Source organism: Puntigrus tetrazona, chromosome 3 (genome assembly GCF_018831695.1).
Source record: "Puntigrus tetrazona isolate hp1 chromosome 3, ASM1883169v1, whole genome shotgun sequence".
NCBI lineage: Eukaryota > Metazoa > Chordata > Actinopteri > Cypriniformes > Cyprinidae > Puntigrus > Puntigrus tetrazona.
In genome coordinates, this window is record NC_056701.1 from 16611961 (window position 1) to 16636494 (window position 24534).

A 24534-nucleotide genomic window follows, 5' to 3' on the forward strand; every position below is an offset into this window, starting at 1 on the left:
TCAGATGAGAGCAGAAGAGAGCTTACTCCTTTCAGCTCAGCGCTGCTGCATGGCAACTGCAAGGCACACAAACCCACACGCGCGCACACCTATACCCGCAGCAATTTAATCAAACGCACTTAGAGCAGGCAATAACAACAGGTATTATGTAACATAATCATCCACATGAGCCAGGGCTGAGATTACTAATAACATGAAGTGATGAGCAGAACTGTGTTTAAATACCCCTATATTCACTCCCTAATTGTTCTAACCTGCCAGAGATCTTCGCAGAGAAACCCCTGAGAAAACATACCCACAGCTCTTTGGCATGTAGAGCGGGAAAAGCGAGAATGACTCAAATGAACTGAAAGCATTTGGGGAGGATTCGTAAATGAATCCCTCCAAAAGAAAAGACAACAAGCGTATTTGTTTCTGGCTTTGGGCGCACGCAGTCGAATGCCATTAGATGAGTCATGCGCGTACAGTATCTCTCCGTTACGGTCATCATTTGTGGACCGAGCAGGTGGTTTACTGTAGCGCGTAACGCAGCATGCACGCCAGTGTCTGGGGTTTTTCACCTGCTGCTGGCCGCTCTCCAACCTCTGCTGAGTCTCTATGCTCTAGTTCCCAGATCTGCTGCTGCCCATCCTGATGGGGATAGTTCTCAACTCCAGCATCTTTATTATATCGCAGTGATTTGAAAGTCAGCTTCTTTATTTGCACACACTTTAAGTCTTAGCTAAAACAAAAAGCTTCTATTGAACACTTTCGTTATTATGGTCCAGGAAAAGAGTTCAATGAACACAGGTTTCTTCTTATGTGAGGCATTTTTGGCCATGCCGTCACACTAAATGGGCTAAGTGCTAAAAATGTTTTAATAATTGGAAAAACAAGACAGTTTAAGGGAAAACATTAACAGTAAACTAAATAAGCCAAAAAGGGAGAAAAACAGGCACTTGAGCTTGAAAAAAACAAACAAGCAAAAATACACACACAAACTATTAAAAGAAAATCTATTTAAATAAATACATAACACTTAAAACAAAAGTGCAATGCCAGTATTTCAAAAAGTATTAGCACAGAACCATCCAAGTTTACAAAAGTGACACGTTACTATATAAAAATAAATGCTGTTCTGTTGAACTTTCTAATTATCAAATATTTTTTATTTAAAATGTATAACAGTACAATTGTTTCAACATTAATAATAATCATTTCTGAAGGATCATTTGACACTGAAGACTGGAAAAATGATGCTGAAAATTCAGCTTCATCGATAAAATAATAAATTCTATTTTAAAATCTATACCAATAGATTTAATTGTTATAATATTTGACAATATCACTTTTTATTCAGTTTTTATTATATTTTTGGTGAAATAAGTGTAGCCTTGGTAAACATAAAAGACTTCTTTAGTTCAATGCAATGTTCAACTAGATGTTTTAAATAGAAAACAAGCATTTGTGTAGCAGTTACTGAGATACAGTGGTGGTGACAGCTTACATTCCTGGGTGTCATCTAGCCTCAGTCTCCCGTACAACATGCTACAGAGGCAGCTGCAAAAGAAAGCGATGGTGTGAGAAGATCAGCAACAGTTGCTTCCACATCTTGCTACAAAACATGCCGCTGAGAAATATAACAGGCACAAATGTCTTAAATTCTTAAGCAGCTCTCAAAAATGCTTCTGTTCCTCTTTGCACCAAAACTTCAAATTACAGCATGTAAAAATTGTAAAATCCAATGAGCCGTGGCACTGTTAAATATCCCCAGGCTCACTAAAGCAGAAATAAAGCAGAGAGAAAGCATTTTACTGATTTCCACAGACACTCTTCTGACTTTCCTTTTGATATTCCATGCTTTCCAAAATTCCTAGCATAGGTCATAGGACATCTGTCTGCACGCTGTCATGTAAAGCAACGTGTAGACTTGATTTCATTATTCAGTATCAGCAAAGGCAGCTGGTTCTCCAGGCAATTGAGCTTCCATTCATGCCTGTTTTTTTCCCCCCATGTTCCAAACAGACCGAGCAAGAAGAGATCAACTCCAGAGGTCATAGCAATCTGCATTTTATTGTCTTACACACTAACCGTTAATGTTACCTCTGAGCACAGCGGAGATCTGCTACAGTGTGAGCTGTTCAGAGCCTGAGAGGAGTGAACGCAGACGCAATCCAGCGCGAACATGGGCATGACAGTGCAGCAGTAACCTCAGGGCCCACTGCCAGCGTCTTACACTAGAACTATGCACCTGCTGCCAAAATGTGTTGTCCACACACACATATACAAGCAGAAGATACACCGACAAGCACGTGGTACCACAGAAAAATCAGTCAAAAACACAAACAGATGTGCTTTGCAGAATGAAGACATTGTAATACGACAGACATTTTTTTTTTTTAAATGCACCTAAAGGTCTGCACCGAATCCAATTTTTGGGCACAACAAAACTGCTGAAAAAAGTGCCCGTTATGTAACATGTTTGAAGTAGCAAAGGCAGCATTGTCTGTTTCTAAGACAGCATGTGTGTGATATTTCCGTTGTGCAACAGTTCATGAAATAAGTTTATATTATCTTTGTTGTTGGTATGACAATGAAAACAAACAAAGCTTTTGATGTAACACCGAGCAACGCATAAACTGAACATTTAATTTAATTTAATTTAATAAAGCAAAGTCTATTGGAGTGGATTTCTCAATAAAATACTATTTCAGAATTTTGTTAGTATACTTGTGACATTAAATAGCAATTTATTAGTGGAAGCTGTTTCAAAGTAAATCCTGCACCTTGTTTTTCAGTACAATAGTGCTGTTTTGTTGGGTAAATGATTACAATCATTACAAGTCCAATTGAAGGAGTAAGGGAACAATATCAGGAAACAACCACAAGCCAGAAACTCGGGTCGCCCTAGGTGCTTCTGCACCATATGTCAGGTCCGTCTACAAAAGGGTATGGCTCAGACATGATTAAGCTCTTTTGAACAAAATGAATTTCAAATTACTTAAAAATTTTACAAAAATAAATAAATGAATACAGTCAGCTACTGACATAAAATTTTAACTGTATTGAAGCCACTTAAAAAAGTACTACACAGCAAATTGGTTTGAAACTGCGTGTTTCTTATATTCTACACTTTCATATTTCGCAGTTGCACTGAGTTGTTTTCTCTCCCACTGGGAGTAGGCACCCTTGTCAATATGAGACGTAATGTTATGAATTAACATTTCCATTAAGTGTATTAATGATGCCCTGGTGAGAGCAGTGTGCTGAATCGATTTCCATTTCAAAACTAAACAAAAAAAATGTTCTAAATAAAAGCGAGCAGTAAAATCAAAAAAACTAAATCTGTAAATACCTCAATTTTTATATACAGAAGTTGTTCGTGAAAGATTTTTTCACATCCTTCAGCCTGACTCTGTCCGTCATCACACAGGCCATATTTCAATCCAGAGAGAATAACGTTTCTCAGATGAATTTATGATTAAATGGTGACAGTCCGATGGGAGAGCGAACAAGAAAGCATGGTGGAAAACTTCAAGCAGTGAGTATGTGATAAAAGTTTTATACGTCACTCAGCGCAGCTTAATTTTCTGCCCAGCTGATTTGGTGTAAACAGAGGTGATATGGGAGAGAGCACATCCTTCAGAAAGCACCCTTAACAGGTTAGAGGGAGGAGCTTCTGGCCCATCTCCTCAGGGAACGTCTGACAGAAAGGTTCCTGCATATTTAACCAAGCCTGCGTTCCGCTGATGAGATGAGTCCTGCTTTCACCATGCTCTTTTCAGCACTTTCCCTCCCTGGGACGCACCGCTTCATGTTGGGAAACAGAAAGGCCAAGTCAAGAAAGCATGTTTGTGTTTTTTATATATATTTAATGTGATGAAACCAGCAATGTCTCTACCAAGGCTCGTAATGTTGGAGGTTTCTGGAGCAATGTGAGTAATGAGAGGTGAAAGACACAACCGCTCTAATTAAAAGTACACAGGAAAAAAGCACAAACCACCAGAGATAAGCATTTAAGCGTGAAAATACCATCAGACACTTAGGGATACAGTTGTTAGGATAAAATAATAAAATAAACAAAAAAAGCCCTTTTCCACTCAGGGAGATATTCCCCACTGTTTCCGGTGTGGGTAATGTAGATTTCTATGGTGGTCAGAAGAGATTAGAGTTTTTAATCAGACCCAGATCTTATTGGAATATCAAATAGAATAATTGGATTTTCTGCCTTTTATAACATGATTAATATGCCCAGCCCTCGTGGTTTCAAGCAACCGGGTGCCTTAAGAGGCTAGGAGCTTTACTGTATTTTCTCCAGCATGCTTCACTTTCACGGGTGGAGAGGAGCAATAAAAGTCAGACTCATAACAAATAAGGTTGACAGCGTATGAACTGAGCGGGTTGATTAATTCAAAGGTCATAAGTCATAGCTAATCTGGTGAATTGTGTAATGTTAATCAAATAAGATTGGGTTTGGTTTGCCTCGGGAAGGAGAGCACTTCTGTTATTGCCTTGCCGATTACCTGAGCGCATCCTTGGAGGGATTCATAGATTCGGTTATTACATTTAGGAAATTCGAATGAATGAAGGAAGAGGGGATGTTGGGGGAGGGGAGGATAGACAAGGAAATGAATTTTTTACTGAGAACGTAAGAGTAAGCAAAATAAAATAGAGTAAAATCATGTTTTTATGTAATATATGATATTCTAATGCTGATTTGTAGTTACTCATAAACATTAAATATTCAATATTTCAATTCAACAGATTGTTAAAATGACCTTATTGAATGATATTCATCACTAGATTTGGTGAAAAAGGCAAAGACCTCTAAGGTAGGAGAGGTACTTAAAAAATGGCATACCAATTTGTACCCTCTTGTAGAAAATGGCAAAAAATGCTATTTGCAAAAACTCAAAATTGCTCTAGAATTACTTTTTAGCACAAGCACAAAATGTTGAGGCTAACATACAGCAGTAGGCATTTATGAGAAAAATATAAACAAACAAGGAGAAATGATTCACAAAATTACATGCGATGAAAGCCTTTTAAGAAAGACTACACTTTTGGCCAAGACATAGCCTTTCCATTTCAGACCAACAGTAACACCCATACTCGCTCCTTTTCCATCTAGTCCTTTGTTTACTTATTCCTTCTTTAAAAAATACAAATGGAAAGTTAGAGCATCGGAGCGCCTCTGACTTTTCATCGTTTGCACATTTCATTAATTGGCCTTTATAAGCATGCATGTTAAATATTGCATCACTAATCAATCCAAAGCCTCGTTTGAGAATGGCTCGATCATTTAGTATTCATAAAAAATACTTTTCATTTTATTTCACAGAACACAAATAGCCTTTTTCAAACAATGGACTCTCACCAAAAAAGACATAAAATTAGCCAGGAACATCCTGCTTTACCTCCATCTGATTTATCTATAATACTAGAGCGTGCCTCTCTGCACAGCTTTAAATCTACAGGATGTTGTAACAGCATGTACACTTCCTCCACGGCTCTGTAAAAGCGATAGGGATCAGGTGGAAGTAAATACCCACAGCACGGCCTGATCACGTCCTACTTTTCCCTGCTTTTCTACTCAAGCAGAGCCCAGAGGAGATGTTTTCACGTCTTTAACTCTCTTACTGCTTTCTGGCTCAGGTGGTCCAGCACTGAAGTGAGAAGCTGTAATTGGCACGCAGTGCTTCCGTGAATATCCATATTTATCTTCAGGATAACACCTCACGCGCATTGCAATCTCCAATCCCATGGTGAGAAAGTGCTTTTCCCACTCTCTCTCTTTCTCTGTGTATCTACAGCATCTCTCTCTCCCTTCTAATCTTTTCCCGCCTTCACAATAGGTAATCAGCGGGTCATTCTGATTGGCTCAGAAAGCCGGCGCTGTTTAATGAGAAGCAGAGGGCATGTGGGTAAGGAGACAACAGGTGGAGCATCAGTCTCATGCGCTGCAGCTGGGGAGGCACCTCTGTTTCTACCAGCTGTCGGGCCTGGATGATAATCATTAAAACCGCAGGCCTGCAAATCATCTTCATACAACATGAGCAATGCTGCCGTGAAGGACTCGCGTATTATCGCCTCATTTGGCGAGAACGTTTTGACACGAAAACGAGGGATGGGTTTTGATCATTTTGCGGCATGCCAACGTAATTACTGAAATCCACCTGGACTTTGGCTAAGCATGTGAACAGACGGGGGAAGAAAAGACGGTTGAATGAATGTCACAGTGTAATCTGAATTGGGATGCCGTAAAAAGGCTTTCTTTAAGCTTGGCATGCAGTGAGGTCGAATTTATTGCTAAGGGCACACAAATATACTGAGACTAAATTGATTTAATTCAGTAGGTGGTGCTGTGTGAAGTTGTTGCCCTGAAAGCCCAATGCTACGTCCACCTTCATTAGGCTGCAATCCATCATCGTCGGATTGGCCGCTTTTACGGAAATGACTAGGCAGAGGTCTACATGGCTGGGACCACTCAAGGCAAAACAACAAGTGACAAACACAAACACTTTTTAAAAGGCTGCAAAATAATCTGTAGCTTTCTGCTGTTCTTTTTCACCTTTTCCCCCTAAACGGGTCTAAGAAAAGACCACAGGAAAGAAAAATCACCAGCGAGACCTCTTTAATACCCCAATTGTTTCTGCTAGACAACAATGAGATTAAATCGAGAAGAAATGCTCAAGCCTTCCTCTTGTAAGATTTTTCTCCTGATTTTTCTCACGTAGGTCTCCTCTGGAGTTTCAAAAGAGATAGCAACAATGTCACCGTGATTAGATTTGCCGAGATATAAACTACAGCATCTTTTATCAAATTCTTCCAAGATCAAATTATCTGAGCTGTGTTATCTGCTTCATTTTGTAGTGCTATACTCTTACTCTATCAAATGCGCCTCATTTGTTTCTCAGAGCTTAACAACAAAGATGGCCTGGGGATAATATGAGACAATTGTGATGACCAAAATTGCAATACATGTGTATATTTTAAATCAGGAGGATAGATAGATAGATAGATAGATAGATAGATAGATAGATAGATAGATAGATAGATAGATAGATAGATAGATAGATAGATTCCTTAATTCACAATCAAAAAGAATTAAGGTCATTCACCAACTTCCATATATAATGTTGAGAAAAGATGGAATCCAGAGGAATCACAGTACATAAAGCAAGGCAGAGAAACCTGATTGTGCATGACCTTTGAGCCCTCATATGGCACTGCATAAGAAACCATCATGCTGTGGTGTTAAATATAGCCACATGTGCTCAAGAGTACTTCAGAAAACCAGTCATTTAACAGTCTGTTACTGCATTAACAAATACAACCTGAATCTAAAATAGTCAAAAAGCTGGTGGAAATGTGCGCTTCGATCAGATGAGTTAACATTTTACGTAGTTTTGGGGGAAAACGAACATCAACAAACAGACCAAAGATCACTTTCGCCAGGAACAGATGCAAAAGCAAACGTCTGTCATGATATATGGGTGCATCAGAGCAAACGCCATGGATGACTGGCATATGTGCGAAAGTACCATTGACATGGAGGCATATATTGGGATTGTATAGAGACACATATTGCCATCAAGATGACATCTGTCATAGGAAGTCCACGGTTATTAGATGGAAGACAATGACAGGTCTCATTCTGCATGTGCTACAGCAGCGTGGTTTCATAGACACATATGGATTTGACTGCCTGGGCCTGGACACATGTCTCCTATTGAAAATGCATGGCCCATCATGAAAAGAAGAATCAGATAATAATGACTACAGACTGATGGGAAACTGAAGTATTGTATCAAGCTCACACTCATGTTGATCCAAAGCCTTAAGACCTCTGTTCATCCTCTAAAGTCAAATAAAGGTATATATATCGAAATCCGAACTTTAAGTCTCTTGAGTTATGACGGAGCAGCCAGTGAGCAATTACATCTTCCTCTGGGACGTCTTTGGATGGACTCTCCAATAAAGTCTGTGCTTACTAAATGACCCAATCATTAATGCAATTAAGATGTCTGCCTCCAATTCAAGAGTCCCTGAGTGTCTGTAAAAATCTGGATGTGATACTGAAGCAGATTGTCACACCAGCAGGCTTACATCAAGCCACCAGCTCATTACTGACCCAATATGGAGCTTAAATCTTTCAAGAATAATGTAGTCATATCCAGGTGCACGTGAACCTTGAATGAATAAAATTAACGTTAATGGAGGTCTGAGCAAACAGAGGTCCTATCCACTATGTGGTGAGAGAGTCTAATTGGAACATTAGCATACAGCGTAGCCAACAAACTGTGTGAATATTGGCACATTTTTAATAAGTAGATGCTAGTACTGTATGTTTTCCGGCAACTTCAGAGACAGTTTCTATGGTAACTGTGCTCTTTTTCTCTGCACTCTGAGAGAATATCAGTTGATTTCCCAAAGATTTCTAATGAAAGTAATGGTCTTTAATCATATGACCTCTTAAGTAGGCATCAGATAAATGATAGAAAACAATCCCCAGCCCCTAATTATGGACAGATGCTTGCTGTGAGGTAAGTACAATGTCTGTGCCAGCCAAAAGTGAAATTTATGGTCCATCATGGCAAAAAAGCTTAGAGGCCCTTAAAATCTGATGCATTAAAACCCATCTTGGCAGCTGGTGCAATCTGCAGTCAATAGAATTTAAAAGACATTTTAATTAATTATCTTCTGAACTTTGAACAACCATATTAGTCCTTAAAAAAAAAAAAAACACAGAGTTGGTGTTGCACATTATAGTCGTAGAAATCGTGTCCTGGTGCTTTCAGTTGACATAAGCTGTATTAACAGGTCCTTATTGATCACCTAGTCATATGCAGCTTAAAAATACTCCAGATGTCTGCTAGATAACTCTACAGTCTCCATTGAAATTGTTCCTCTCTGTTGAATATCAAAGCTATTTCACTGAACCAGGAAATGGACAGATGGTTGAAGCGTCTAATTGAAAATGTTTCCTCAAATTCTAAGCATTCCAACAGTGCTGATGCTGTTCTTAATGTTTCTTCTTCTTCTTCTTCTTTTTTATGAAGTACCATTGACAAGTTACATGAGGAACGTGGGTCTGTCATTTAAAAAATGAGGGTGATTTTTTTGAGATTTCTCATTTTTGATTGCACTATCCCTTTCGATTTCATATGCTGGAACAAGTAATGTAATCATTATTTCATTTTTGGAAAAAAAAGATACAGATATCATTTTTTAATATAGAAAAAGTGGTACTTTTATGAACAGAACAACAACAAAAATACTAGTCGGTAAAGAGGTGAATTTATTTTGTCGCATATAAGACTTGTATTCAAATGTATCTGTGAATAAGACCCACATATTCATCCAGCTGAACAACATTACACATTTATTCATCTGCCACCATCTTAGTAATTGCAGTTCAAGTTTTGTGTAAATGCCCCGATGTCAGCTGACAAAAGAACACAACATGATGTCTCAAAGGGATGGAAAATATTTGATATCTGCTGTTAAATGTCGCTGTTTGGAAAGTGCACAGTTCACACTACCGGCGTGCTTGAATAAGGACTGGCGACCTGCCCGACTCTATTCTTTGTGATGTTGTCAGAGAAAAATATTCTACCGTACACTTCTCACCACGAACAAGATAAGTCTGTCAGAAATAAAAGAAGGTGCTCTCTCAGTATGTGATACGGCTCTACACGTGGATAAATTGCACGGCAGATTCAATTGGGGGACTGATGTGGGGCCAATGGAAACTGGAAGAGTGGACTGTTTGAATTGTCATGTGGGCATGAAGTATTATTTACTGTGATGAACAAGCCACACAGTCAGATTATAAATGAGCTTTTCCCCAGGAGAGGGTAAACAGTGACACACTTGACACAAAGACAGACGTGGTGTTTGCTTTCGCAGCTTTTTCCTCCTCTACAGCCATATGTAAAGCGCCACGCGATGAATGATATCACCTTTGTTTCCCATTTCATTTCCTCAGAGACATCCTCTGATTTTTGTCAGTTTTTCAGAATATCCCAATCTGTTTGAATTGTCTTCGGTGAGCAGATGAAGACATTAATCAGTTCTGCAAGTATGAGACAGTTTAAGGTTTGGTTTTTTTTTTTTTTCTTCCAGAGGCCAGAAGCAGTCTCTACCAGATGGTAGTTTGGCTGTTTCCATGTACCCGCACCTGTTTCTCAATTTATTTCTACAGTTTCCTTCACGACACGTTTCTAATATCACATCCTATTCTGTCCCACTAGGCAATAAGTCAAATCTTGATACGTGACATACAAACCGTTTCCAGCGCAACAGCCGTCTTGGTTCTAGAAGTATCTGACGCATTTGTTTTCTCCACAGAGATTTAAAACTATTGCTTAATACACAGCTCTAGTCATGAACTAAACCAACCAGCTGTGTGATGAGTCATGACATTATAAACTTTCATTTGAAAAAAAACTATTTGAAAGAAGGTACGTGGTGTAAATAGCGTTTTTACAGGGCAATGACATATGCAGCTAATAAACAATCTGCTTTACTAAACTGGATGCCCACTGCTAAGCTGTTTGGTAGCAACGGCTTCCCTGATTGGTGAATCAAAGGAGGTTCTCTGCTTAGGATTATGGGTCGTGTAGTTTTTCACAATAGGGAATTTGATTACTAAAAACTTTGTAGCAATCACTCTGATATGTACAATTCTCTGTTATTCAAAATTAATTACTTTGATAAAAAAAAATTGGATTGGAGCTTCCTATCAACATCAAAGCTGTTATAATTATTGCCATTATTATAATTAGAAATTATGGTAAAACTTAATCTTAACTTTATCTGTCTCTTAACTAGTTGCTTAACTAGTTAGCATGCATTTTACTAGAATATTAGTAATTTATTAGTAGTAATTAGGCACACATTAATACCTTTTTCTACATGACCATATTCTACAGTACATCCCTAATCCTACTTAACAACTGCCTTAATATTAATAAGCAGCAAATTAGAAATGTATCGAGGGAAAAGTCATTCATTCGTAGCTCATAGTGAATAAGTGTTACCATGTTTAAAATACGCACCTTATTTGTACTGTATATATTTACACTTTATTTTTAAATACATATTTGACCACTATATTCTCTCACAGAACCAGCATGCAGTTGAGTTATGGAAAGATTTGATAAAATGTGGAAACAGAAAGAGTATTAGTGCTCTTGTATTTCACAGCAAGGGACCAGCTTTCTTCCAGCCGAAAGCCTTATTAAGCATTGCACATGGAACTACTGGTCTCAGTCTTTATATTGAGAATCCACCCTGAAAGACACTTACGCAGTGTATGTGGATTGCTGCCCAACAAGTATTATTTTGGCTTTGGAACAGAATCATTGCACAGGCCTTGTATTTCCCATGTGAACTAATTACAGTGATTGCAATATGGACATTTCATTCAATAGGAAGCAATTTTACAGTGTGTGCGTGTGTGTGTGAAGTATATGCAAGAGTCAGCTCTCGCTTGACATGCAGAGTGATCAAGAATATTGATCCTGTTAAATACAATGACACTATGATGTCACCCTGACGAAAATCTTGCCGCCGTGCTAATAGGATTTAAGAATCATTGCTTAATAGTTTCGTTAAAAAATTTTTTAAACATTTGACCAGCACACGACAAGCTTCGCTCAAATCGTTTTCCTTTCATTTGAATCGGTTCTCAAAAGCACAACTTGTCCTAGTCTTTGTTTTACGTCACATGAGCCTCACATTTTATCACGGTTTATGATTATGCTGACCTCGTAACCCCTAAAAGCACTGCATTCTGATTGATATCTGCACTAAATGCACACATGAGAGGATGAGAGAGAGAGAGAGAGAGAGAGAGAGAGAAAGAGAGAGAGAGAGAGAGAACTCTTTGAGGAGAGTGGCTGCCTGCTCAAAAACTCAATCAATAAAAGAACCTCTGAAGTGAGCATTGACAAACCTGTTATGTATCACCAGCTTTAATGGATTCTCATGCATAGGATATTCATCAAGTCAGGGTGCAGGCCTGCAGGTATACAGCCATGCTACTCTGTATCCCGATCTCTAATTACTTCGTAGGAGGGATGACGAAGACGAAAGAGGGGTAATGTTCAATATCCCTTATGCTCTCGAATGTGGAACCTGATCACTGAAGGATTTGCCCATAAGAGTGCCGGTACCAAACTACACAGTCATTTCATATGGATATTTATATAACATTTAAACGTTTCAATATGTACTACTTATGTTTTATTGGCCAATTATTTTACATATAGGTTGCCCCACATGAAATAATAAATAAATAAATAAATACTGTATCGTATTGCAATGCATAACAATAAATGACAAAATAACACAAAAAATATTTACAAAAAATAAATAAAACAGCAAAATGAATTTTAAGTGAATTTTTTATTTAAAACATGCTCTTCACAGAAGAAAATGTAATTATGTCTATGTCTATATGATTTAGTTCTATTAAAGTTACTTAATGGATTTATTTATATTAAAGTCAAGATGAAAAGGAACTTACGATTGCCTTTTCTTGTAACATATATTTGCATGAAATGGCTTCTCGCGTGGGGAAAAAAATTAGAGAGGGCTCTGTTTTGATTTTGTCCACCAGGAGCTGACTGGATTAAAAGAAAAAAGTCTATTTTGAGTTTTTTATTACTTCAAATAGTGCGTTGACTTAAAAGCAACCGGGTCATGCTGTGAAGATTATGGACATTAAAAAACAGAATCTGCACATACTGTCCAGAACACTTAATCAATGTTATCTTACTCTTTTAGATGCGAGGGCATTATTTGTGCTCAATACAGCTGCGACTGACAGTGACATCTGCAGCGGTGTAGTTCCAATCTCCAAAGCAAACTCCGCCACGGCGCTTGTGGGGTTAGAATGGGCCATACCGCTAGGTAATCGCTAGCCACGCGGTTAATGACTCACACAAGCTGCTGATTCAAGGTGAAGCTGTTAATGCCATTTGTGTGCTTTCCAAGAGATACAATCGCAACAACTGTGCAATCTTTGCTTTGCTAAATTGAAATAAAACAGCACTCAAGGGCAAAGGCTGTAAGGACATCGGTTTTCTAATTTCAGCCTTATCTGCAAGTTCCAGTCACTTATTTAACACACTGTTGAGGCCCCTGGATGCTCACTGAAACCTCCATTTTCCCCTTTCTGAACATTTGCTTCAGATTTTAATTGCTTGTCAATTTCAAGCTGTCCCAAGGCTTAACACATGCTGTCAGCTTCCAGTCAGTCCCTCCCAACACGCCAATGCGTTCCTGCCAAAAGGTTTTGTGTTCGGGATAAGAAGAGTAAAAGAGAACCTCAAAAACCGGCCGAGTCCTTGAATCTCCATGTCACTTTATCGAAGGCCCTCGAGCATTCAGGTATAGTAAAAACCTTTGTTTGCTACAAGACATATCTAGCTGCTAATGTGCATTGAAGCGCAAAGGGACATTGCCACAGGCTTACAACATCTCCATCAATTTAAAATCAAAAGGCTGCCGTCTCAATGTGTAAACAAGAAACATCTTTCAAAAGTACATACTTCATATCACAACGAATCAAAGCCCAATATGCCACTTCAGTCCAACAGCCTCTCAAGGGTGTTCAGGACCACGGACAACCCCTCCTTCTCTATTCAACCTCTGCCGCTTCACTTCTAGGATACTGGCATATGAATAAAAATAGGGTCCTTCCAGTCTCATCTAGTCATATCACATCCCTGCATCATACCAATACATCAGTTTGCTTTTTTGGTATTGTAGAAATGCATTTTTATGTATTATATCAGCTAGGAGTAAGCGCTTACCTGTACATTTCCTAAAACACAGCCACAGAACTGGTATCCTATGAAATGTGGCATGTCTACAACTATTTTGACGCATACCTTTAAGAATATATATATACAAAGCGTATATGTGTATATATATATATATATATATATATATATATATATATATATATATATATATATATATATAGTGTTGTCAAATGATTGTGATTAACCACATTCAAAGTAAATGTTTTGTTTACTGTGTTTATTTACACACACACACACACACACACACACACACATATATATATATATATATATAAATACAAACACATTCAGTATATATTCTGAATGTATATATTTATGTTATTAGATTACACACACAACATATAACATATATATATATATATATATATATATATATATATATATATATATATATATATATATGTAGATAGATAGATTATTAACAACAATGTTCATGTAATCACTATTGTACGTGTGTGTACACACATGCATATTTATATATGTGCGAGTACACATAGCAATAGCAAAAAATAATAATAATTTTCAATAATAATTACACAAAAATAACAAAGCTATAACATCTGCTTCTGCTTCACCTATGTAAGTCTTTTCTTTCCTTTTCCTCTGTGGTTTACTGGATCACAGTGCTCGTTTTCCAATGATCGGTTCTGAACTGTTCTTATTCATTATCAACACACTCAGTGGTGCCGTAAAAGCCTGCTACCTCACATATCAGCAACAATTGCACTTGTGTTTATGAGTCTATGTATTAAGTGAGCACATTGGGTGGCTACATAATTTATCATTCATTATGCCTTATGAGTGCTGCAGGCATAAAGGATGCTTTTTATAAAGCTAGATAATATGATATTAATATGAGCGTTGCTTTTCCAACACTGCACATACAGACGTGCCGTCTTTTCACCCTCATCTTGCCATCTTCCTCTACGTCTGTCTATCTGTATGTCTATCCATCTCTCTCCCTCTCTTTCTCTGTATCCGCAGCACGATTGCTCTCTCCTCCACAAAGAGCCTGGCTCAGACACCTTGCATACAAAACAGCTGACTCAATCTTCAAGCTGCATAATCAAGATAAGAGAGACGGAGAGAGAGAGAGAGAGAGAGGGGACAGATGTACGCATCTAACAAATGATGTTTTAGTTTTTGAACCAGTATAACTCGTTGTTGAATTTTAGGTTATGCTTAAGCACAGCTCTTGAGTAAATCCTCCTGATGAAAGTCAAGAATGATTTGCCTTGTTTTTTTTGGTTTTTTAAATGATTAAAGCGAGGAGATTCTCATACTGTGTGTAGCTTATAGTAGATTTCAGTCACTCATTCAACTATATACAGGTTGTACAGCTACTGTATATCTTCTACTGAATGAACTTTCAGAAATGACACGTACTGCACAGGCACTAAAACCTGAATTAACAATATAATAATGATCAAGTTTATTCTGATTCAAGGTTTTTAATCAGGGTTCCCTGAAAGTTATTGAATATTGTTTCCAAAATATAGCTTTTTTTAATGCCCTGGGGATGGCTAAAAGTCTGTGTAGATGAATAGCATTCATTATTAAGGCTTTAACAACATTTTTCAACTTGTTATTAAGTCCAAAATGATTTAGTTCCTTTAGACTTGTTTACTTGCAGTGTAAGACACCGTCCCTCCGTTGCTGATCCAGTTCTTACTGGAATACAATGTTCTGACAGCAGCATGATGGACGAAGCTCTTTTCCTACAATGTGAACTGTGTTACTCAGATGACCTAATACGATTAGTGTCTTTCGGTGGGTGAGTCCCAAAGTTAAACTGTACAGTTATGTCAGTCGAGGTGAGGAAAATCAATTGCATATCCATTTGGATGCTCGGATTTCACAGTTTAAAGCATGCAGCACTTACATTTCACAGATAACTGGGCATTTGCACTGAATCCAAGTCCCGTTAAAAGGAGCCGGTTTATTCATTTTTCATCTCTCCTCTTTTAAAGCTCTTTAACTTGCTCAAGCTGGTCCAGGTATTCATGAAATAAAGACATTGTCCACTGTATGTCTACGTCACGCGTTCAATCTTAACTCAATTATTATGTCCCTGAATAATTTATCAGACTTCCAGAGATAATGTAATAATTTAATTTGGCAATTCTAATGTGCAGCTCACACGTGAGAGAGACACTCTTCTGCACTGATCTCCTTCAACACTGCACACCACCGGTAATAAACGACCTGCGTTTTATATACAGTAAGCAGCGCCCGTTCGTTGTTGAAATAGACTGGAAAACTTTAAGAGCTCCGTCGGCATAAACGGACACCGTAAGATACTATAAGCGTATTTGCCACGTACAGCTCGCGCTCACGCGATTCACTGAAATCTACCGCCCGAGGTCCGAAAGGGGCGATCGGTTGTTATTTTTACGGCTTAAGGCGAACTCTAGCGGCAAACCAAACCTGTCTGCTGTCCGCGGTCCTGAAACGTTTGGCGACGTTCTGGAGATGTTAGAGCCTGTAACATCTCTAAGTGAGACGCTTTGGAGTTCAACAAGCCCTAAACTAACAGGCATGAAGTGTTCCCTCGCTGAATGTAGCTTAGAATCCCATACATTACCGCACAAACGCGTCACGCCAGTATTCGTCAAATAATTCCACGCAGAATATCAATCGCTTCCAAAAGAAACGCGCTCACAACTCGCGTGTACGCCGACGTACGCTCACGCCTCAGTGCGAAACAAAGCGAATTAATGCTCGTTTAGGTTTCGCTGTCAAACTCAGCGCATCAGACGACGCATTTATAAGTTAGACAAGTCACGCCGAAGCATTTGTTGCAAATACGCGGACGTACAAAAGCCACATGGATAACTTACATGTCTCGGACTACACTTGCGCTCCTTTCATTTCTGCTCCGACAAAACCGACGTTAGAAGCGACGTGGATGCGACATTCCAAAGCATTTCTCACTTACCTCTTTCGCAGAGCGAAGAAAGAGTCTCTCCGTAACCAAACCGGGGTCCCTATGTCACCATGTACCCCCTTGACATTTTCTAAGAGGCAGTAGATATCGGACGGAGGGTAAAAAAAAAATCACGCACACACACACACACACACACGCACGCACGCACGGTTCCTCTTGGCCTCGGAATACAAAGAGCTGCAGCTCCTCACTGCGTCAAGCGCGATCCTCAAAGATCCATTAAAGAGCGAGTGATTAATTCAAGGCAGAGCCTTTATGTATTCCGCACAGACAGAGACATGGCAGAGTAGTTTTGTCTGTCATAACGCGAGCGACGGCGCCTTATAACTATTTCCAGTCATTTATTAGTTGAGTTGAGGAGCGGGACTAGAGCACTGCTCATCCACAAGTCCAGTTGGGGCAAAGTTAAATCTCATAATAAGATTGTGGGTTACTGCGAGGCTATAAATGGTGCTGGGTTCGACGCTGAAGAGGGCTGTGTGCCACGTGAGAGAACTGTTTAGCTCGAAATGTGAGATGTTAACACACCATACGCGGCAAGCGTGCGAACTTACGAGTTATTTTAGAATTTGTAAATCTACTTTAAGCAGCGCGGGAGGAGCATACCTTTGGTAAACAATACCAATTGTGTTCAAGCTGCCGATCGAGGGATGAATAATTAACCTGTTTTATTCTTTTGCAAAGTTAAAGCTGCAACAACGTATGTTGTGCATGCTACTGGGAACGCGCTGAAAATTCAGGTACCGGGTTATTTTTACAGACAGCCGGTTCACGATTGCAATGTATTAAGCACCTTACTAAAATACGCACCGTGTTTCAGCGGCGGTAACTCTAAAGAGATACAGCGCGACAAGCATCGCTCGATTTCGCAACGAATAAGGGCTGTTTCTTAGTTAGTTCATCAAAAACAGCGCAGCGCAATCGCCAAGCGAACGACTCTTGGGAAACGGTCTTGTTCAATTATCGACTAAACGATTCGTGTGAGCTGGTTCTTTTGGTGATTCAAAAATGCCCGTGACTCAATCAGGGCGGTTATTGAATTAATCTGACTCGGTTACCGAATCTAAAATGAATTACTTCCGTCGTGAATTGTTAGGCTATGTCGTACTCAATGCTCGTGACGCTTGTGATACAGTGCACCTGACTGGTTAATGTCACGACGTTCAGTTAAAAATAGATCAATTGTATGAATGAATGAATTAGCAGATTTTGCTGTTATGTTGATCTGCACAAAACGTCTTTAAAATGGTTCAAACGCACATATTTCCATTTAATGTGTTTCTATTATATCATGTTGTTCTATTAAATCTTGACTGATCACTGAAGGCAGTGAATGCGAATAAGAATTGCCATTTGAAGCGCTATACTGGAATATAAGTAAATAAATGGAGCCAATGTTGAAATAGAACCATTAAGAGGAATCGCAAATAAACTCCTTAAACTCCCATCCAGTGTCCACACGTATTGGCAGAAACCTCCCAATACAATATCGCAGTTGGAATGGGGTAAAACAAAATGTATAAAAAAAAAAGAAATAAGGCTGGCATCGTTGCATATTGACTTCCTGCACTCTCGGGAGCAGCACATATCCACCAGTCCTCCAAACGCACTCGGTTACAATTTAAGGTTGGTAAACCTTTTGAGGTACGATTGACAGCCATTCTTCATACGTTGCAACCTCGACTCTCTGGAGGTAGTACTTGAAGAAGGGGGCAGGAGGGAGCTGTGGGCTGCTGCCTAAGTGTCTGGCACAGGATGGATGCATTGTGGAGGCTGAAGTTCCCCAGCTCTCTGCAGCACTCACAAAGAAGCGCGCAGGCACTGAGTGGGCATCCATCTGTAGAGAGGTGCTGGTGATCTGGTGCATTACCCACAGAGTGGCCGGGCTTTTGTGTGTGTGTTTGTGCCTGCTGAGGATCGCCGGTCCGCACAGCTGCAGGGCTGGGGCTGTCAGCGCTGACTGCTCATTAGAGTGGGCAGGCTGATGTGACGTGGTGAGGTTAAATGCTCGCTATTCCTGTTGTAGGTAGCAGTCAATCGGGGGTAAGACAAGGGGTGCGGATTGATCCCTCGGTAAAGTTTTATGCAAAACTGCAAATGTCGCAAAGCCTATGTTTACCATAAATTAAGAAGCGTCTTGAGTCAAGCCCGTTTTCGCCTTATTTAAATGTATATTTGCTTTCACAAATCAACAGATGAAGCTATGTTTCTGTTACGAGGGTTATCAGACCTGTAATTTGTATCTGTGCTAATGATTTCCAGCTGATTAATAATGAAAGGGAGAGCTTTATTTGCTAGATGCCTTCTGGTCCCCGTGCTAGTAAGTGTAAACTAATTGGATATTGTTAAATGCTAGTAAATCTTGCCAATGAGCAAGACTGGATTACCATATACTGGTGCGATAGGAATCATTTTTAATGATTCTGGTCTTAAGGGACACATCAAGGTCAAAGGTCGGCAGGCGACAGTCGGGAGCGGTCCATTCATCAGGCTCATGTCGGCCTGATTCAGTTTGTTCAATCGGCATTAGGGGACGTGAGAAATCTGATTGGATGCAAATGAGTCAGTGCCGGAAAATTGAAACGAAAGTGATGAAAAAGAATAATAAAAGAAGACTTTTTAATGTTACATGATTTTTCTTACCTAAGCGTTCCAATATGTGAATATTATCGTAACATCGTGAGTCGCATGAAATTAAGAAAGTTATAAACTTTATAAAGTGCTTTGTTTAGGTTTTTCTCATATATGTTTCTTCCGGTTTCTCTATTTGATTGTTAAATATATACTATTGATAGCTGGTGATATAGACAGCTAACCAGGAGCAGAACGCACGTGTTTAGTTTGCCGTCGACTGTAGTCTTTGTGGTGTGTTCAAGTGCAGTTTTTTTGGCTTGATGCTGGCAACACCATCAGCTTTGGTTGGCGCTAGTTGATTGGCGTCGGCTTGGCGTGTCCTGGCCTATAGCCCTGCTTCCTTTTAATGATTCCAGTATCTAAACAGTACCATAAACGAACCTTACCGGAACAGGAAGGAAAGCGTTTTTTCAGTAAATTAAAGTACGTTTTAAGTATCTGTTCAGACAATCTTAATTATTCACACTCAGGCCAAGATGAAGATGAGTTTGATTCTTTGTTAAAACAGAACTGTAGCTTCTTGCCAAAAAGTCCATAATCCAATAGTATGTCCTCCAGTGAGAAAAAAAAACTAAACAAACAAAAACAAACATATGTTGTTCTCTTACATCCAAATAAACAGAATGTTTGTAAGAAGTGTTTTCATTGGTAAACAGTGCTTGCTTTCTGAATATTTTCCCCCTGATCCATACGAACAAAGTGTTATTGTAGATAACTGACTTGGCCAAAAGCTATAACTTTAAAGTTTAAGGAAGCAGCAATTTAAAGTTTTAATTAAATTCAAGTCTTAGAAATGTACAAAAAGTAATCTTAAGATTACCCTTTGATATTTTTATGTTTGGACTCCCTTTCTTACAGCACCCATTCACTCCAGTGAAGAAAGTGATGACAAACTTCTACAAATCTGTTCCAATGAAGAAACAAATTCATCTACATCTTGGACAATATGTTCTGAATTCGTAAATCTATGCCAGAATAGCTTGTGTAGTGTTTTTGTTTGGTAAAAGAATGCATAAGCAAGATACATTAACGGAACTGATATTTGTTTCATCACTGAAATATCAATTCAGTTAATATATGCCTATTAACCGAAGATGCTCTTAGTAAAGTAAGTAAAAAAGTTCATTTATTTCATACTATGTAAAGTTAAAAAATGTATATTACATGTTTACTAACATAAAAATGATAATTAAACTTTGCACAATGCACATTTCTTTTTATTAATCCTAAAATGTACCTAATTGTCACTACTGATGTGGATTGTGCGATTCTTCAATAATATATTTAAATGCAAGATATTAAAAGGTGCACTAAGCAATTTGAAAAATTGACATTTGAAAGCGACAACACAAACATTTTGAAATTTCCGGCCCGCGTCAGTACACAACCATGGCAACGAAGATCACGGAAACAAAAGAAGATGACACAAAAGAACATTCAACCAAAAAATTTAAACAAAGCAAAATCAACATACTATCAAAAAGAAAAAAAACAATACAACGTCCGATTCCCGGCCTTCCTGCTCCTTGAGTTCTCCATGTCTAGCACTAGAAAGCTGCTCTGATATTTACTCGAGTCCTTCCTGATTGTAACCTTTCTTTTAACGTTAAAGGTTTTGTTTCTCTGGTATTTTCCCATTTTTATTTTATCTGCCATCTCTATATCTATAGTCGTTCTGCTAATATCCGTCCTGTCCACTTCAATGGACCTTAATCACAGCAGAACCAATCGCCGGAAGTGCCCGTCAAAGCAATGTATCGTTTCTTCCGGTTATTGGGTTATGCATATGTTCAATACGCCCTGATCACCTAGTTGAATAAAAGCCTGTTAAAATGAGCATCTGCATGATGATTATTGTGCACAGCATCTTCTAAACTCTACGAAATTTGTAGTCCACCGTTACAGAGTTCAGCACACTGCGTCAGTGCTGCATTGTGTGGGAGACCTGAAAAATAAGGTCAGAATGAATATGCTTTCATTCTTTTGTATTACATTTTAGTCACTATTCAATTGCACTGTAGATGATGTTTATGCCAAAATTCTCGAACTTAATTTTTACAGCCACACGGTTAATTAGCCAAAATGTTCAACATTGTTAAATTCTTTAAGGCAAGGTCCCAGCGTTCATTTATCTATTTTTAATACTGCTCTTATGAAAATTAACCATGGCATGTGTAGTAAAACTGTGGCAATAAAACTGGAAATCAATTTAAAAAAAAGGCATATTTACTATAGCAAAACCAAGGTAAATGTTTGTAAGGGTGTTTATCTATTAAATGCATTTAAAATAAGTAAGCATGAAATAAGTCAGTAACAGAAAAATGTTAATAAATAGATGAACTTGACTGCGGCAGGTAAGTGGGAAATAGCTTTATTTATTTAGATGACACACTTGGAAGGGAAATATATTAATAGGAACATGTCAGCAGGTGATATGAGACGTAGGCCTAAACACCCTCAGTTTCGACATGCATGCTCCAAGTAAACATGTTCCCATGTAATGTTTTAGCATGTTGTAATAAATAATAATAATAATAAAATCAGCCAGGTAGGCTGCAGTAACACCAGCGAAAAAAAAGGAAAGAGTGGATTCTTCCATTAGTTCCATTAGTGTTGCAACGGGACCAAAGTGGTTATACATTGCTTCACTTGCCAGATATAGGAAGTGAGATAAAGGTCTATTCTGTATCATTACAACATACACCTCTCACTGCCAATTGGCTACAAGAGTGTTTTGGGACTCGGCCCCACCATGCTGTGATCAAATATGTGCATTCGTGTACCTGCAGTATATTTGCAATAATTCCACTTTAGCACAATCAAATACCCTTCATTAATATGAGTTGGACTTCCACGTATATGATGCTAATTTAACAGTTCAGTATACCAAAAGTACAACTTTTGCGCATATACTTGTACTTAACATTGAATAAATGCATTTCAAAAACATTTGAATATATTTTCACTAGGGGCTTCTCGCTGGTTTTATTCAAAATTCTCAATATGTATTAAACATGTATTTTACAATCAAGTGATAGGAGGAGGCATTTTAGGGTATGGGCATTTTACACAGTAGCTGTTCGGCCTGAATCAGAGTCGCACTGATTGGAAATCTCGGTGAGCCTGTATTTCAAAGCAGAATGGCAAAACGGATGAATCTGACTGATTAAACGTGATGCCAATCCGGAGAGAGGAAGATGCACATAGACACCCTGCAAATTGCCCATTCACCTACAATCAGTCTACGAAGCATGAATATGGGATTTTATTATGTTTGCGCTGAGCTGTCTAAACTGAGGCTAAATATTTTAAGTAGCTGTCAATATTATAGAGAGCAGACTCTAATGTCCATAAATGGGTTTTGGGGAGAGTAGAAGGTGAGTTATTGGTTGTGATTTATTCAAATCCTTCATTTATTTGCTAAGCCTATTAGATGGCGAGGAGAAAGAGGAGGCTAGTTATAATTCTGAAGAGGAAATGTTTAGTGGCAGTCGATATAATGGAGCATCTGCCACCCCTGAATATGGCAGATCCATCTTAACATCTGGACTATGGACAGATGCCTGCAGCAGTTCTCCTTTTGTTTGGGCAATGTCAGAAAGATGAGACACTATTAGGTCCAGGTTTTTACAATGCATGATTTAAGTGCCGTAGTAGCAATGGCAGGCCATTTGTTTAAGTGGTTCAGCATTTTTCCTTCACAGCAGATGTGGATGACTGCCGTTAGTGGTGTGAAGTGCTCATTGATTACAGATTTTCATGCCATATGGGCCCTCCATGATGTTTTTTTTTTTGGAAGGCAATTGCTAATATTTCCATACGTCACCACTGGAAAACGAGACTTTCGATATGAATGGCAAAGCAAAATATAATTGTTATTATTCTATTTCTTTTTGTTAATTCTCTGGTATTATTGTCAAAATTGGATTATGCAAATCCATGTTTAGAGGATTACCATGTTTAAAATACGAGACCCAAAATTACATTCCATGAATGAATGGTACATTTCTTAGCCTGTGGTCTAAGTCTGTTTATGTGAGTGTTTCATGTGCAAATAAAAAATGTAAAAAGTAAATTGCATTATTTCACAATTCCAACTTTTGGATAAAATAACTACTGGAATCTTCATCTAAACTTGCATTTCTGAGAAGAAAAGTCAGATACTGTATACTGAAGTTTCAAAGTTTATAATTCGCAACTGCAATTCTACAATTCTAATCCTATCTATTTTCAAATTTGTGCTTTTTCAGCCTTATGTGGAATATCAGTTACCTTTTCTTCTCAGAATTGTGAGTTAACATCTTGGAATCGAGAGCTTATATCTCACAATTCTAAATTTAGATTTATGAGAATTATATTTTACAATGTCACAACTTCGAGTTGAAATAAAAAGCTTGAAGTAAAGCTTTAAAAAGTAAAAAGTCTCCGAACTAAATTCATTTCTCTAAATTTTGAGTTTAACTCTCGTAATGCAATTTTGTGGAAATGTTTTTTTTTTTTTTTTGTATAATCATAGAAACTCAATCATAGAATTCCCCCAAAAAATCGAAACTAATTTGAATTGCAAGCTACACACTCACTGACTCATTACATTTCACAAATCAGTTTTTTTTTTCAGAATTGCAAAAAGAAGTCAGAATTGTGAGATATAAATGCATGTGCACATGTGCTTACTGCACGAAGACACGGCAGCAGTGTGTTACGCCCCTGCTTAAGAGTGTGAAGGTGGATTATCTTTGATAAGTGTTTTGTCTTGCTCCTCCTTCTAAATTTCAGTGTCTCGTGAATAATGCATCAGTGTGACAGCCTGCATAAATGTTACAAAGCAATGCAAGTTGGTGAATATGTAACGTTCCCCGTGAGTTTTAGCGGTGCAGCATTCCTGGAAATCAGCGGAATTGTGAAAGCACAGCAAGAACAAGGTAACAGCATTAAAAATCGGGGCTTTTGCTAACAAGACCATACAGCACGAGCCAGTGGAAGGCACTGGCATCGGGTAATCATGACTACAGAGCCTTGAATTTTTTTCAGAATTGCATTTTAGTCTAAGAGAAACCTTACAGTCTTTTGAGGTGTGTGTGATGCGCCATGATTTACATAAACATGCTGAGTTCACTGTCTGAGGTAACAGCAGTT

The 24534-nt window shown here is 38.4% G+C and overlaps 1 protein-coding gene across 3 annotated transcripts in view; it reads right to left on the minus strand.

Annotated features, from left to right (window-relative positions):
- Positions 1–17196, minus strand: part of elfn1a (extracellular leucine-rich repeat and fibronectin type III domain containing 1a) — an 86809-nt gene extending 69613 nt beyond the window's left edge. For 2 of the 3 annotated variants that reach the window (XM_043235922.1, XM_043235919.1), the window contains exon 1: positions 16756–17196. The gene's annotated coding sequence lies outside the window, so the exon portion shown is untranslated. Of the gene's footprint in view, positions 1–16657 lie in introns of all 3 variants that reach the window. The other variant, XM_043235920.1, reaches the window with a different exon arrangement.
- Between the last annotated feature and the right edge of the window lie 7338 nt (positions 17197–24534).